The following is a 15138-nucleotide window of genomic DNA, read 5'->3' as shown; positions in this document are numbered from 1 at the left end:
ATGCCTTCATTGCAGGGGTATAGACAGACACTCCTGCCAAGTACTTTTCAATACGTTTCTCGAAATCTGTGTTGAACAGCTAATTCGGCTGTCGACACACAGTGGAAATACCTAAGACCTGGTGGCTACAAGTAGGACTGATCTCATCTACAGCGGCGTCAGAATAGAGACGGGGATTAGTAATCATGACGTCATCTTAATGACTGTGGTTACTAAAGTTAACAAACCGGTAAAGAAGGGTGGAAGCGTGTTTCTGCTAGAAAGAGCAGATAAGCAGTTGTTAGCATCTCATTTAGACAATGAATTTACACTATTTATTTTCTGTATGACTGAGATTGACAGGAATTATTAGCAAAGCTTAAACAGATTGTAAATAGCGTTCTGGAGAAGCATTCGCCTGGTAATTGGATTAAGGACGGAAAAGACCCATCGTGGTTTAACAGCGAAATTCGGAAAATACCGAGAAAGCAAAAGATATACTCTCGGTTCAAAAGAGAACACGCAAATAACAACAGTCAAAAGTGAATTGAGATTCGTATGTTTGTAAAAAGCTTTATCCGCGAAAGATTTGACCGAGACCCGACAAAATCCGGTCCTATGTAAAGTAGCAAAGCGGATTTAGGGCTTCCATTCAGTCAATCCATGACCAGTCTGACGTGTCAATAGAGAATAGCAAAACGGAAACCGAAGTTTTAAGAAATCGTTCATGCATCAGAGTAGCAGAAACATACCGTCGTCTGACAATCGCACTTCCATGTGGACATCGTAATGGGTATCCCTGGTGTAGAGAAACAATCGAAAGAGCTGAAAACAAATAAGTCTCCATGAATCCCAATTTGATTTTACACGGTCCCCCCCTACGGAATGGCCTCTTACTTGGCTTGCAATTACTGAGAGCGAAACTCTCGTTCAGCGCCAAGGCCTGAAGGGTTGGGAATAAGGCGCAGGTGACTCCTATATATAAGAACGGGTACAGCACAGACCAGTAAAATTACAGGGCAATATCCTTGACACCTGTTTGATGCAAAAGTCTTGAGCCTGTTCTGAGTTCAAATATAATAAATTTCCTTGAGACCGAAAAGCTAATACCCAAGTATCATCACGGCTTTAGAAACAATCGCTCGTCCCAAAATCAGTTTGTACTTTACTCACGTGATACACTCCGAACTATAAATTACAGATGAAGGCAGATTCGATATTTCTTGATTTCCGAAAAACATTTCACACGGTGCCACACTGCAGACTGTTAATAAGGGTGCGAGCACATGGAAAAGGTTTCAAGATATTTGGCCGGCTCGAAGACTTCTTAAGCCATAGGACCCAGTAAGTTTCCTCCATGGCGAGTGTTAACCGGAGGCAAGGATATCGTCAGAAGGGCCACAGGGAAGTGTGGCAGGACCGCTATTATTTTGTGCACACATAAATAATCTGGAGGAAAGGGCGGGCAGAAATCTAAGGTTGTTTGGTGATGATGCTGTGATGTACGGGCAGGTGTCGTCCTTGAGTGACTGTAGAAAGGTACAAAATTTCTGGTTGCTGTGACGAATGGCAGCTAGTTCTAAATGTAGGAAACTGTAAGTTAATCGTACCACTACCAATACAGTTTCAATGACCCCATTCTACCAAGGGTGATGGGAGTGGTGGTATACTTTGTGTCCAACACAAAAAGAAAATAATAGGAGCAAATGTCGTTAGTTGTTGTTAAGTTTTATTAACAAGGGGTGCTGATGTATTGAGGTTTATTCACAATATAATTTTTAAAGGTATGTAGATGTGTCAGCCGAAGTAGCGTCAAATCAGAAGACTTAGAAGGCCAGTAAGGAGTTCAGATAGAAGAAAACGAGGAAAAACATGGAAAAACATCAAGATGTACGGTATGGTGCGGGGTGCTTTTGAGTGACTAAAAATAAAAAATTAAGCACATATTAAGTGAGTTACAGTCTTTTGAAACTTTAGAAGTCGTTCCTGAAAATTTACGTTTTATGTTGCATTTTTCCCTAAATCTCAGAAACCACTTCGAGTGGAGTATTCAGATTTTCAGGGATTAATAACATACATATCCTGAGTCTAATGAACTAAAAGAGGAATATAATGTTATGTATAATTAAAATTACTTAGGATAACGTAGAAAAAAGTACACAACATTTTAACCTTGTAATTAAAAATTGTATTTCCGAAAGCACTGGCTGAAACGCAATTATTGTAGTTCAGCAAACTCAAAACATGCAGTTTAATGTCCAGTGAAAGTTTAATGTCAGTGGCTGCAGTGATTCCTAAGATACAGGGAAGTCAAGTCACTAAATTTAACATCGTCAGCATAGGACGTTCCAACTCCCCTTAAGTGTTAAGATACGTTTTACTGAAAAATTCGAAACCGTTATGGAACATGGAGTAACAGATTCTACATCTACATGCATACTCTGCAAATCACATGTAAGTGCCTGGCAGAGTGTTCATCGAACCATCTTCATAATTCTCTGTTATTGCAATCTCGTATAGCGAGCAGAAAGAACGAACACCTATATCTTTCCATGCGAGCTCTTATTTTATCGTAGTGATCGTTTTTCCCTATGTAGGTTGGTGTCAACAAAGTGTTTTCGCATTCGGAGGAGGAAGTTGGGGATTGGAATTTCGTGAGAATATTCCGTAGCATCGAAAAACGCCTTTCTTTTAATGATGTCCAGCCCAAATCCTGTATAATTTTAGTGACACACTCTCCCATATTTCGCTATCATACAAAACGTGCTGCCCTTGTCTGAACTTTTTCGCGATGTACTCCGTCATTCCTATCTGGTAAGGAACCCACACCGCGCAGCAGTATTCTAAAAGAGGACGGACAAGCGTAGTGTAGGCAGTCTCATCAGTAGATCTGTTACATTTTCTAAGCGTCCTGCCAATAAAATTCAGTCATTGGTTAGCCTCCCCCACAACATTTTCTGTCTGTTACTTCCAATTTAAGTTGTTCGTAATTGTAATTCCTAGGTATTTAGTTGAATTTATGGCCTTCATATTTGATTTATTTATCGTGTAACCGAAGTTTAACGGATTCATTTTAGCATTCATGTGGATGACCTCACAATTTTCGTTATTTAGGGTCAAAAAATGGTGCAAATGGCTCTAGGCACTATGGGACTGAACATCTGAGGTCATCACACTTAGAACTACTTAAACCTAACTAACCTAAGGACATCACACACATCCATGCCCGAGACAGCATTCGAACCTGCGACCGTAGCAGTAGCGCGCTTCCGGACCGAAGCACCTAGAACCGCTCGGTCACTATGGTCGGCTATTTAGGGTCGACTGCCAATTTTCGCACCGTTCAGATATCTTTTCTAAATCGTTTTCCAGTTTGTTTTGATCTTCTGACTACTTTATTAGTCAATAAACTACAGCGTCATCTGCAAACAAACTAAGAAGGCTGCTCAGTTTGTCTCCCAAAACGTTTATATATATAAGGAACAGCAAAGGGCCTATAACACCACCAGCCAGTAATCACTTTTGTTTTACTCGACGACTTTCCGTCAATTACTACGAACTGTGACCTCTGTGACAAAAAGTCACAAATCCCGTCACATAACTGAGACGATATTCCATAAGCACGCAATTTTACTATAAGCAGCTTGGGTGGTACAGTATCAAAAGTCTACTAGAAATCCAGAAATACGGAATCGATCTGAAGTCCCTTGTCAATAGCACTCAACACTTCATGCGAATAAAGAGCCAGTTGTGTTTCACAAGAACGATGTTTTCTAAACTCATGTTGACTGTGTGTCAATAGACTGTTTTCTTGGAGGTAATTCATAATGTTCGAACATAATATATGTTCCAGACTCCTGCAGCAAATTGACGTTAATGATATGGGCCCGTAATTAAGTGGATTACTCCTACTACCTTCCTTGAATACTGGTGTGTCGTCTGCAACTTTCCAGTTTATTATTAAGGACAATAAATATTTTTCAAATTTTAAAAAAGTAAAGTGCATTAAAAATTTCGTTAGCGAAAGATCAGAAGTAGAAAATATTTTTAATAATGTTTTTTAAGTGTTGTAGAGAAAATAGAATCCAACTGTTGATCTACAAATGCAAGATTGTATATGAATGATGGAATACCTTTGCAAGTTTCATGATATTGAAATTCAACTCACCATTGCTACTGACGTTAGGAAAATAATAAATTCACTCAAAAGTAAAAGCTCGCATGGGATTGAGGGCCTTTCCAACAGACTACAAAAAGCTTTTCTCCAACAGGTAAGTAGGATCCTTAGCCACATTTGTAGTAGCTCACTGAAACATTTGTAGTTGCTCACATTTGTAGTAGCACCGGATAGACTGAAATATACTATTGTTAAACTATTGCATCAGAAGGAGGATTGATCTGATGCTAACAAGTACCGCCCAGTCTCACTTCTGACAGCTTTATCCAAAATTTTTGAAATAGTAATGTACTGAAGAGCAGCTTTACATATTTGTAAAAATGAAGTACTAACAAAATGTCAGTATGGTTTTTGATGTGTTGGCAAATGTGCCAACACCTTGTAGATAGAGGAGGCCGAAATGCACGCTATCTAACGCAGACGGGCGTGAATTCTGGGACAGGATAAGTAGTGAACGCTAATAAGAAAAGTATACAGCCCCTCGAATACTTAACTTTTATTCCTTCATATGAATACAGCATTCTTGATGAGACATTTCATACGATAACTATCAAACTATGTAAGGCTAATGGCGCCTTGCTAGGTCGTAGCCATTGACTCAGCTGAAGGCTATTCTAACTGTCTCTCGGCAAATGAGAGATGCTTCGTCCGTGTAGTCGCTAGCAATGTCGTCCGTACAACTGGGGTCGAGTGCTATATCGTATCTCGAGACCTGGCTAGTGGTGGCGCTACGTCTGCTTTCACACAGTGGCGACACGCGGGTCCGACATGTACTAAATGGACCGCGGCCGATTTAAACTACCACCTAGAAAGTGTGGTGTCTGGCTGTGACATCACAGTTTTCGTAAGGCTTTTCAACAGAAAATGCTACATATGTTTTCACTGATTATATATTAAAAGCTCTGAATAACTGAAAATTACCCATTGGGATTTTTTGTGACCACACAAAGGTTTCTGACTGTGTGAATCATGAAATTTTTCTAGGTAAGCTCAAGTATTGTGATGTATAGATGGTCAGGAAATATTTTAGGTAACTGGTTTAAAAAATTTTATTTCAAAGGCCCCAGTCAAATCTTTACAAGTTTTCTCCCAGGTATCTGCGTGGTCCCCTTGCCACGGTTCACACGGCTCCCCGCCGTCTGAGTTTCGAGTCCTCCCTGGGGCATGGGTGTGTGTGTTGTGCTTCGCGTAGGTTAGTTTAAGTTAGGGTAAGTAGTGTGTAAGCCTAGAGACCGACGAAATCATTAGTTTGGTCCCATAAGAACTGACCATAAAGTTTTCTCCCAGAGCAACCTCTGCTGTACGTAAGTGACACAAGTTGCCTGCCTGTCAGAGGCGAGGCAGTTCTGTCCAGTTCAAGCAGCTGACAAGAAATGCCTAGAGACCTCTAACGGAATCGCTAGAAAATTCACGCCATTGGTATTTGCCAAAAGCGTGCGTGGGATACAGGTCACACATGTGGATGCTGAAGGATTCTGCCGTGCAGAACACCAGAACACAGTTGCCTCCCTCTCTTGTGATCCAGACCTCAAGCAGAACAGACGTGTCCTTTGACTGGCTATGTTATCCGTGACTGAACACCAACATAAATGAACATGAACCGCCTCCCCTTCCATAGCGACTTGTTTAGTTTTTCATCCTCCTAGACTTTCCTACGCCTGGTAATTTCCGACCCTAGGCGTGCCCCTTATATACCGCTCACTGAAATATTTTCTCTTTATTATACCTTAGATTCTGTTCTGTCGTTTAACGACAATCCAGGATGCCCATTCATAAGTCGTGACCATTCAACATCCTGTACATTGTCGTCGTAAGCCGGATGCAAAACTCTTCTTCCTTCTTAATGCACATGTATGTATGTAGAAGAGCGGGGACCTAGAAACGACGGAGAGGCTTCGACCTCAGTGGTTCACAACCCCACAAAAGGCCACAGCACTCCACCACCCCACAGCTGCCCCATACCGAACCCAGGATTATTGTATAGTTCGCCCAGCCCCCTCCATTGGAACCCCCCCTCCCCCATACCGGACCATGACAATGGTAGAGTCGAAAACGGGGGCCCCCACAATAGCGGGTCCTATTGCTGCGGATCTCACTGTGAGAACACACAGGCTTCAGAGGCAGTCTTACTGCCGCAACAATGATGACGCAAAGGGATGCAAAACGAATAACGAACTCAAACGAGGTCAAGTGTTCACCTGCAATAGCGAGAATGAAAAACGATGCAGAAATGTTACGATTCGGGCGCTGGTTGAATCAGATGTATTAGCAAGCGAAATCACGAATATTGTTGGAGTGGCTACTCGTGCGAGTACAGACAGTACCGCTGCACCGAGTTTAGCGCATCCTCCGGTAGCGAATAAGCAAGTTGTCTCTGTAAATGAAGTTGAAATAATTGAGGATAAGGAACGGCTGACGCAATTAAGAAATACGTACTATGGTTTGGAGGAATGGAAGAAGAAAGTAGCGTATATTTTACGGAAAGTAATTAGGAAGTGATGAGTAATGAAGATGAGTATTTCGTTTGTTAGACGGAAGGGGCAGGTAATCTGAAAGAGGTGTTACGTAAAGTGGATAATGTTGAGATACTTGAATATGAGAAAGAGTTTGGGGCACGTTAGGTGCGTAAATAATAATTTGTTTGTTGATGCCATTCCCGATCTCTTTTAAGTCGGCAGATTAGAAAAGACAGCCGAAAGCTGTGTTGTCAGGCAAGAGTATGTTTGTTCAGATAAGTATTATGTTCAGATGAAGTAAGCCAGCTTGGCGATGCGACAGATACTAAGGAAATAAAACATGTTTTGTTTAAAACAGTAGTAGCTAGTAGTAGAAGGCAGAAAATGGTTCAAATGCCTCTGAGCACTATGGGACTTAACTTCTAAGGTCATCAGTCCCCTAGAACTTAGAACTACTTAAACCTAACTAACCTAAGGACATCACACACATCCATGCCCGAGGCAGGATTCGAACCTGCGACCATAGCGGTCCCGCGGTTCCAGGCTGTAGCGAGAAGGCAGAAAAAACCACCGGAAAGAATGGTTGAGCCGGGTGGTATTCTGTAGTGGAACAGGATTTATTATTGGAAGATAGAGGTGATGAGTCGAGACGATGTGAACAGATAATTATCCCGGTAAATGTACATGTTGTGGAAACTCAGATATTAATTGATAGTGATAGACAAATATGTGTGTTCCAAGTCATTTTATGAGCATATAAGGAATTAAATTAAGTAGTTGAGATGCCAGTTGAGGGTGTGAAGATAATAGATGCTAAAGCCAATTAAACCAAGAAAATATGTGTGTTGTTACAGACGGTTATTAAAATGTGTTGTTTGAACATGATTTCCTCAGCTAAGTACTGAAATAATTACAGTTGTGCGCTGGATGACTAAGCATAAAGTAATTATTGACAGCGATAGAAAGAAAATGATTTATTTAGTTGGAGGCGAGAAGATAAATGTGTATTTTGATGAAGGAGTAGAAACTGATGAAAGGAGTGAAGTTAATTTACGAATACTTAAGTTACCAATGTGTGCACGTCCGGGTGAAAGAGGTGGGCGCTATCATGTAAGAAACTTGAATAAATTGCACCCATCTGTTGACGAAATGAAAGACAAAGTAGAAAAGGTTTTGGCAATATCAGTAGAACAGAAAAGGGAAGGGAATTGCACAATATTTTAGCCAGAAATAACGAGACATTTTCGGAGAAGCCTGGTTTAGTACTTGACTTTGAATATGACATCGAAACTGTAGAGCATGAACAATTTTTCGGACCAATCTATCAAATCATGTTAGCTATGAAGGAAGAAGTTCAGAGAGAAATAAATCGTATGGAGGAATGCGGAATAATTGAAAGATCTAGGAGTTAGGATAATAATCTAATTGTTTTGGTCAATAAGAAAGACTGGGGAGTGAGAATTGTGATAGACGCCGCGATTTGTATAAGAAAATGAAGTGCGAGACTGATAGACCGGAATGTTTGGATGATATGCTTCAGAAGTTTTGTGGCCTGAAATACATGACAAGTCTTGATTTGACAGCTGGTTATTGGCAAATTCGAAAAAACAGCTTATTCGTTTATTGGCTTATGTAACTTCTTTCGCAATATGTAAATGGGTAAGCTTCCAATAACCCACAAGTATGTAATACGTTAAAGAAAAATAGTACATTTGTATGGATGAAATGTGTCAGTTAGCTTTCGACAAATTAAGACAGGAACTTATAAATAGCCAAATTTTACACCATCCTGATTTATCGTTACCGATTTATATGGGAACAGATCATGAGATTATGCATTGCAGTTAATATTTTTCAGGAAACAGAGGTAGTAGGAAGTAAAGAATGTCATTCTATACAGTTCGCGAGTAGAACTTTGACGAGATGTGAGCATAATTAAACTGTATCAGAAAAAGAGATGCTGTCTGTTGTTTGGGGTTTTAAGAGATTTAAATGATTTTTATGGGGACGCAAGGTGATAGTGCATAAAGACCATAAGGCCTTAACATTTTTGAAGGATTGTCGCCTACTGCGTGGCAGACTGACGAGTTGGTCGATGTACATACAGATGTTTGATTACGAAATTTGTTATGTAAGAGATATAGACAACTGTGTAGCAGACGCTTTATCAAGGTTCCCATTGCACACAAACGGATAGGGTTACAGGGAAAGTACAGGAAAGATGCTCACAGTAACGTATTTCTAACACATTGAAGGGAAAAGCAAGGTGGTAGATACATGTAAGAACATGCGCCGATATCAGTCGGAAGACGAGTGCTTAAAGTTAGTGAAAACGAAATTCGATGCTAGAAACGAACAAGGAGAAAAGTTTAGGAAATATTACAACGCGTATGATGGTGTGTTATATTTGCGAAAAGGTGAAAGTAAGGAAAACTGGAGAGTATGTTGGCCATCTAAATATGCACTGGAAGTGATTCACTATTTTCATTGGGCTATAGTCATTGCGTACCAAAGAAGTGTGTAGATAATATAGCAGAGTCAGTAACATTTATTAATATGACAAGAAAAGCAACCCAAAGAGTACGATCTCTTGATAAATGTCAGAAAGTAAAAGTAACAACTGTGACTCGCCATGGTCCAATGCAAAGCATAAAACCTAAAGACAAACTAGAAATTTAGGCAACAGACTTGTTTGGGCCTTTACCATATATTACTGGAAATGTTGCATATATTTTGGTGGTGTTAGCTACGTTTTCCAAGTTTGTAAAGTTATACCCTTCACGAAAAGCTACTGCTAAGTCAGTATTCAGTAAATTAGTTGATTATTTCGAACAAATCGGGAAAACGAAAGCAATATTATCTGACAATGGACCACAATTTATATATAAGTATGGAATGAAGGAGTGAAAGAAAAAGATGTAGAAGTTATTCATATATCGCCATACGATCCCCAAAGTAACCCTTCCGAACGCTACGTGCGTGAACTGGGTAGGTATTCTAGGATATACTGCCATAGTAATTTTAGGGCGTGGGACAAGTATGTTTCAAAAATTGAAGAAATTATGCATTCCATTTCACATGAGAGTACAGGGTTCATTGCAATTGAAATTATGTTAGATAACAAACGAAAAAGTATAGGAAAAGATTTGATTAATTTTCCACCAAGACAAGACTTAGACGTTTCACAGAAAAAATGTTGGTGAGAGAAAAAATGATAATACGTGCTGAGGCACGAATTAAAAGACACGATCAGAGAATGAAGTCACTAAAATTTAAGGTTGGCGACCTTGTTCTTCCGAAAACTCATGAGAAATCCAGTGAGACAGATAATAAAATGTCTAAATTTAAATTCATTTATAACGGACCATCCAAAATTGAAAGCGTTCCGCACCCTAATGCTTTCTGTCTAGTTTACCCACTGTCAAATAAAAAATTAGGTCAGCGTAATATAGTAGACTTGAAGCATCACCAAAGCAGAAATGACTGAAGTTTCGAATTAGAAAACAAAGTCATAAACGTAACTTGAACTGTCATTATATAGTAAATAATGGTATTTCAATGAAATGATAATATTAACCCATATTCCGAGTTAGATACGGTATATATATAATGAAAATAAAAATAAGTGTTATTGTGAAGAAGCCATCTTTCTTAAAGAGTGTGTAGATAAGATTTAGTGTTATTGGTATTGAGAAATTTCGTGTATGTAATAATGATGTAAAAGCAATTGAACGAACACTTGTCATTTAGGTTGCGGGTAAAAATGTGTGAAACAGTTTAATTTCATGACGAAGGACCCATATTGTAAGTGGGGTGAACGTGAAACATAGTGCTTATGGACGACCTTGGCACGTAAGCACCACAAAGAAAACAGAGTGAAGTTTAAAGGTGGACTGTTGTGTACACAGATTGTCATGATACCTTACAAGAAGTGCGCTGTTGTGAGCAAAAGAAATTTCATATACTTTACAGGAAGTACAGTATTGTGTACTGAAACTTTCATGTTCTTTTACACGAAATAAAATTGAAAATAATTGAAAATTGACACATATCATTCTCATGTCGTGTGATAGAGGATATTGATTTTATAATGTTTTAGGTATGGTTATTTTCTGTGTCCTAGTGTTTAAAGGAAGGAGTAACTGTTGTTATGCCATTTATATACAGTATTTTCTGGGAATATTACACGTTTCTGGTATTAGTTTTTAAATATGGAATGCAATGAGATATTCTTACAATGCGATGTTGCGTGTAAAGCTGATTTTATTACTTATGTAACATATTGGTCATGGTATGCACAGTGTTGATGGTTTGGACGTTTCCTTGTTTCTTCATCTGTTGATGAAGATTATTGAAACGTGGGGGAACATATAACACCACAACTCTGTGGATGATCATCCATTTTCTACGTGTTTTACGAAGTTTGTTTTATTAGTTGTGCCGTGTATTATTCTTGTAAATATGTTGTCAAGTTACAAATACTCTTTGTTATTTAAGAAAGAGAATACGCATGGAATGTTAACATTTTGTAAGTAGAAATGCTGGCCTAGTCAAGGAAAAGCTATTGTCAAAGAGTATAAGAAACTGTAAATGCCTTATCGTTCAAAGAGTATTATAAATAGTAAATAACTTATCGCTGGGCGTGCGAGTGAGAAAAAAGTGTAGCAGCTCAGAGTCGCGAAGAGACTGTTGTTGTAGTTGGTTGAGTGTATTCGCTTGTGTGGCTATGCAAAAATGAGGTATTAGAAAGTCTATTTCCGAAGTGCGGAGCAGTGGAAACTGAAACGGTTGTTTTGGCGGATGTTTAAGATGGGCAAGCTATGTGTATGACATTTATTGGGCACAGAACAAACGCAGCAAGAGTAATTAACATAACATGAAGAGTACTGTGGGCCCTTGGCTATAGTACGGCTAGAAGGTCTACCTGTGTCCCATTTTACCGCTGAATGAAGCCGCTCGACAAAGCAATGCCATCATAAAGTGAAGTAAGATTTATACTTTTTATAACTAGAAATGTAATAGGCTGACCAGCGTATTTAGAATTTTACTGCATAAATAACATAGTTTTGGTACACATTGTCACGCAAATAATTTTCCCAAGTCGTTATCCAAATACAATCTATCCTATCCTTTCGTACGAACCGAGATAATCAGAAAATGAACTGAAAATGAAGTGAACATTAATTTATTAGATAATCAAAACATAATTTTTCCAACTTTTGGACAATGATATAATAATGAAATCTTTGGCTGTAGTATGGATAATGTCAGAAATAGAACGACGCAAAAGCTATTATTAATTCATTTGCTAAAAATAGAGCAACTTTCACAATAAAAAATTGGTGGTAAAGCTTTACGTAACTTGGACACTGAATTTCATTGTCAAAGCAGAGTTTCTAATTTTTAGCTTGTGGCATAATTTATAACTTCTGTTACAAAGAAATGTTGGACTAACTGCTAGGTAAGTGACAGTCCTTGCAATGAGTAAATTCAAACAATCTTTCTGCTTGCTACAATTACGACAGTAGTATTACGGCGAGTAACGTTCAAAAAGTTTCTGTCCATAGCCAGTAAACTATCTTACTTTATATTGATCTTTGAAAATTAATATCATATGTTGTATGTGTATTTGATTATTATCTGACTACTGTGACATGTGTGGTGTGAAGTACTTAAAAATGTGTGCTTTTGGTACTGTTCAAATGTCATGACGCCAGCAACTACTCTTACATACGATTGCTTACGAGTATACAACTCAGTTTAAATTTATTTATTCTTGTTTAGGTGCGGAACAGGTGATCGTTGGTTATTCTCATTAATGACATACTTTGAAAATCTTTTTTCCAAATTTTCCACTAACTAGTGCTAATTAAAAATAAGTTTACCTAATAAAAATACGTAAAATTAACAGAATTTTTTTATAATCCTCACTCTTGAAGTGCTGAGCAGCGGCTTTTCAGTTATAACTTCATCTACTTCTCTCAATTTTGCGTTATTCATCAGAGTAGATGCCCTTTCACCACAGATTAGGGACTTAAGGTACACGGTCAAATAGAAAAGCCTATTTAGCCGGGGAGGTAGGAGGGCTATAATTTCCCAGCGGAAAGCAAAGGTCCCGGTTATAAGTCTCGGTCCACCACAAACTTTAAATATGCCAGGAAGTTTCATATCACTCCACTGTCCACCGCAGAGCGGAATTTCATTCAAGCAACGTTGAAATTTATCATTTCCTTTAATGCGTTGTTAATAACAGTCTGTTACGTCATATGGGCTGCAATGGCAGCAGTCGTCCATTACCTTTTGAACAAGGGTTTCACTGTCCACTCTTTCACCCGAAGGCATGTAGCTTAAGAAAGCCACAGGAAACTTAAGAGGGCGGTTTGAGGACTAAGGTTACTACACTTTTTATTCCGTTCTGAGTATCGGTTGAGGTACCAGGTCGTTATAATTAAAGTACGACTGCTCTCAGAGTCCAGTATGGGCATTAATTGTGGTATGGCAGAGAAACGTCTTAGATATTCTAATGCCTTAATGCGGAACCGATTTACATTCAAACAAAATGAGTTATAATTTCAGTCACCGGGTGCTGGCGCTGTGAATACGAGAAATATGTACAGAAATATTCCCACATGTAATGGATTTGGAATGGGACGTAAGCAGAAATAAGTGAGGCGGGCACAATATGGATTTTATTATTAATCACTGTCGACGAGATACTGCACCTGTAAAACAACGTGATTAACAGTTGATTTCTGCAGTTCTGGTGGAGTCTGAACAACGTGTTCCTGTATATTAGCCTTCAGGTCAGGCAGAGCCCGAACGTGTCCTTGGTAAATGCATTCTTTTAGCTGTCCACAGAGTTGAAAGTCACGTGGATACAGATCATGTGATCCTGCTAGCCCTGCATCTGGAAAACTACTGCAGATAACACGGTCTTGGCAGGCTGCATTAAGCAGATCCTTCACTGGGCGAGTGACATGAGGTGTTGCACCATCTTACATGGAAATAGTGCTTTCCACACATTTACACTCTTTCACATAAGGAATCACTTCTGTTCAAAGAGGTCTCGATCACGTAAAGACATCACGGTACTCTGATAGCCCTTTCGATGTACTCCCTTCAAACAAGAACGGATCGAGAATTAAGGCGCTTGTGAATCCACAACAGACTGTCACATATGGAGAGTGCAATGGCTCTTCGTGCAGAAGACCTGGTTTAACAGTACTCCAAAATCGGCAGTTATGTGTATACACTGCGCCCTGTAGTGTTAAATGTGTAACACACAGTAAATAAGATCGTTAGTAATACTACAAATAACATTAAAACTTCTTGAACTTATTCATGTCAGGTACTGCAAGATGCAGTTTGTTAGCAGCGGTATGTATGACATAAAACTTAGAAACATACAGGGTTCAATGAGGAAAAATTATGTACTCAGTCCCGTGATATGTAAGCATGCTAATGACCAGTATATGGATATAGCATTAAGAACATTCATGTAACAGAATAAGAATGATTATCAAAATTTAAGGAGTACATTAACTTAACACACTTTACTATGTATGATTTTTTATATTGTTATTGTTGTTGTTGTGTTCTACAGTCCAGAGACTGGTTTGATGCAGGTCTCCCAGCTACTCTGTGCTGTGCAAGCTTCTTCATCTCTCAGTACCTACTGCAACATACATCCTTCTGAATTAGCTTAGTGTATTCATCTCTTTGTCTCCCTCTACGATTTCTACCTTTCACGACGCCCTCCGATGCTAAGTTACTGATCCCTTGACACCTCAGAAGATGTCCTACCAAAGGATCCCTTCTTCTAGTCAAGTTGTGCCACAAATTTCCCCTGTTCCAAATTCTGTTCAATACCTCCTCATTAGTTATGTGATCTACCCATCTAATCTTCAGCATTATTCTGTAGCACCACATTTCGAAAGCTTCTCTTCTCTTCTTGTCCAAACTATTTATCGTCCGTGTTTCGCTTCCATACATCACTACACTGCATACCAATACTTTCAGGAACGACTTCCTGACGCTTAAATCTGTACTCGATGTTAACAAATTGCTCTTCTTCAGAAACGCTTTCCTTGCCATTGCCGGTCTACATTTCATATCCTCTCTACTTCGACCATCAAAGTTATTTTTCTTCCCAAATAGCAAAACTCATTTACAACTTCAAGCGTCTCATTTCCTAATCTAATTCGCGCAGCATCACCCGATTCAATTTGACTACATTCCATTATCCTCGTTTTGCTTTTGTTGATGTTCATCTTATATCCTCCTCTCAAGACACTGTCCATTCCATTCAACTGCTCTTCCAGGTCCTTTGCTGTCTCTGACAGAATTACAATGTCATCGGCGAACCTCAAAGTTTTCATTTCTTCTCCATGGATTTTAATTTCTACTCCGAATTTTTCTTTTGTTTGCATTACTGCTTGCTCAATATACAGACTGAATAAGATAGGGGACTAGCTACAACCCTGTCTTACTCCCTTCCGAAACACTGCCTCCCTTTCATACCCGTCG

This window comes from Schistocerca serialis, chromosome 1 (genome assembly GCF_023864345.2).
Source record: "Schistocerca serialis cubense isolate TAMUIC-IGC-003099 chromosome 1, iqSchSeri2.2, whole genome shotgun sequence".
NCBI classification, from domain to species: domain Eukaryota; kingdom Metazoa; phylum Arthropoda; class Insecta; order Orthoptera; family Acrididae; genus Schistocerca; species Schistocerca serialis.
This window is presented reverse-complemented; position numbering follows the sequence as displayed.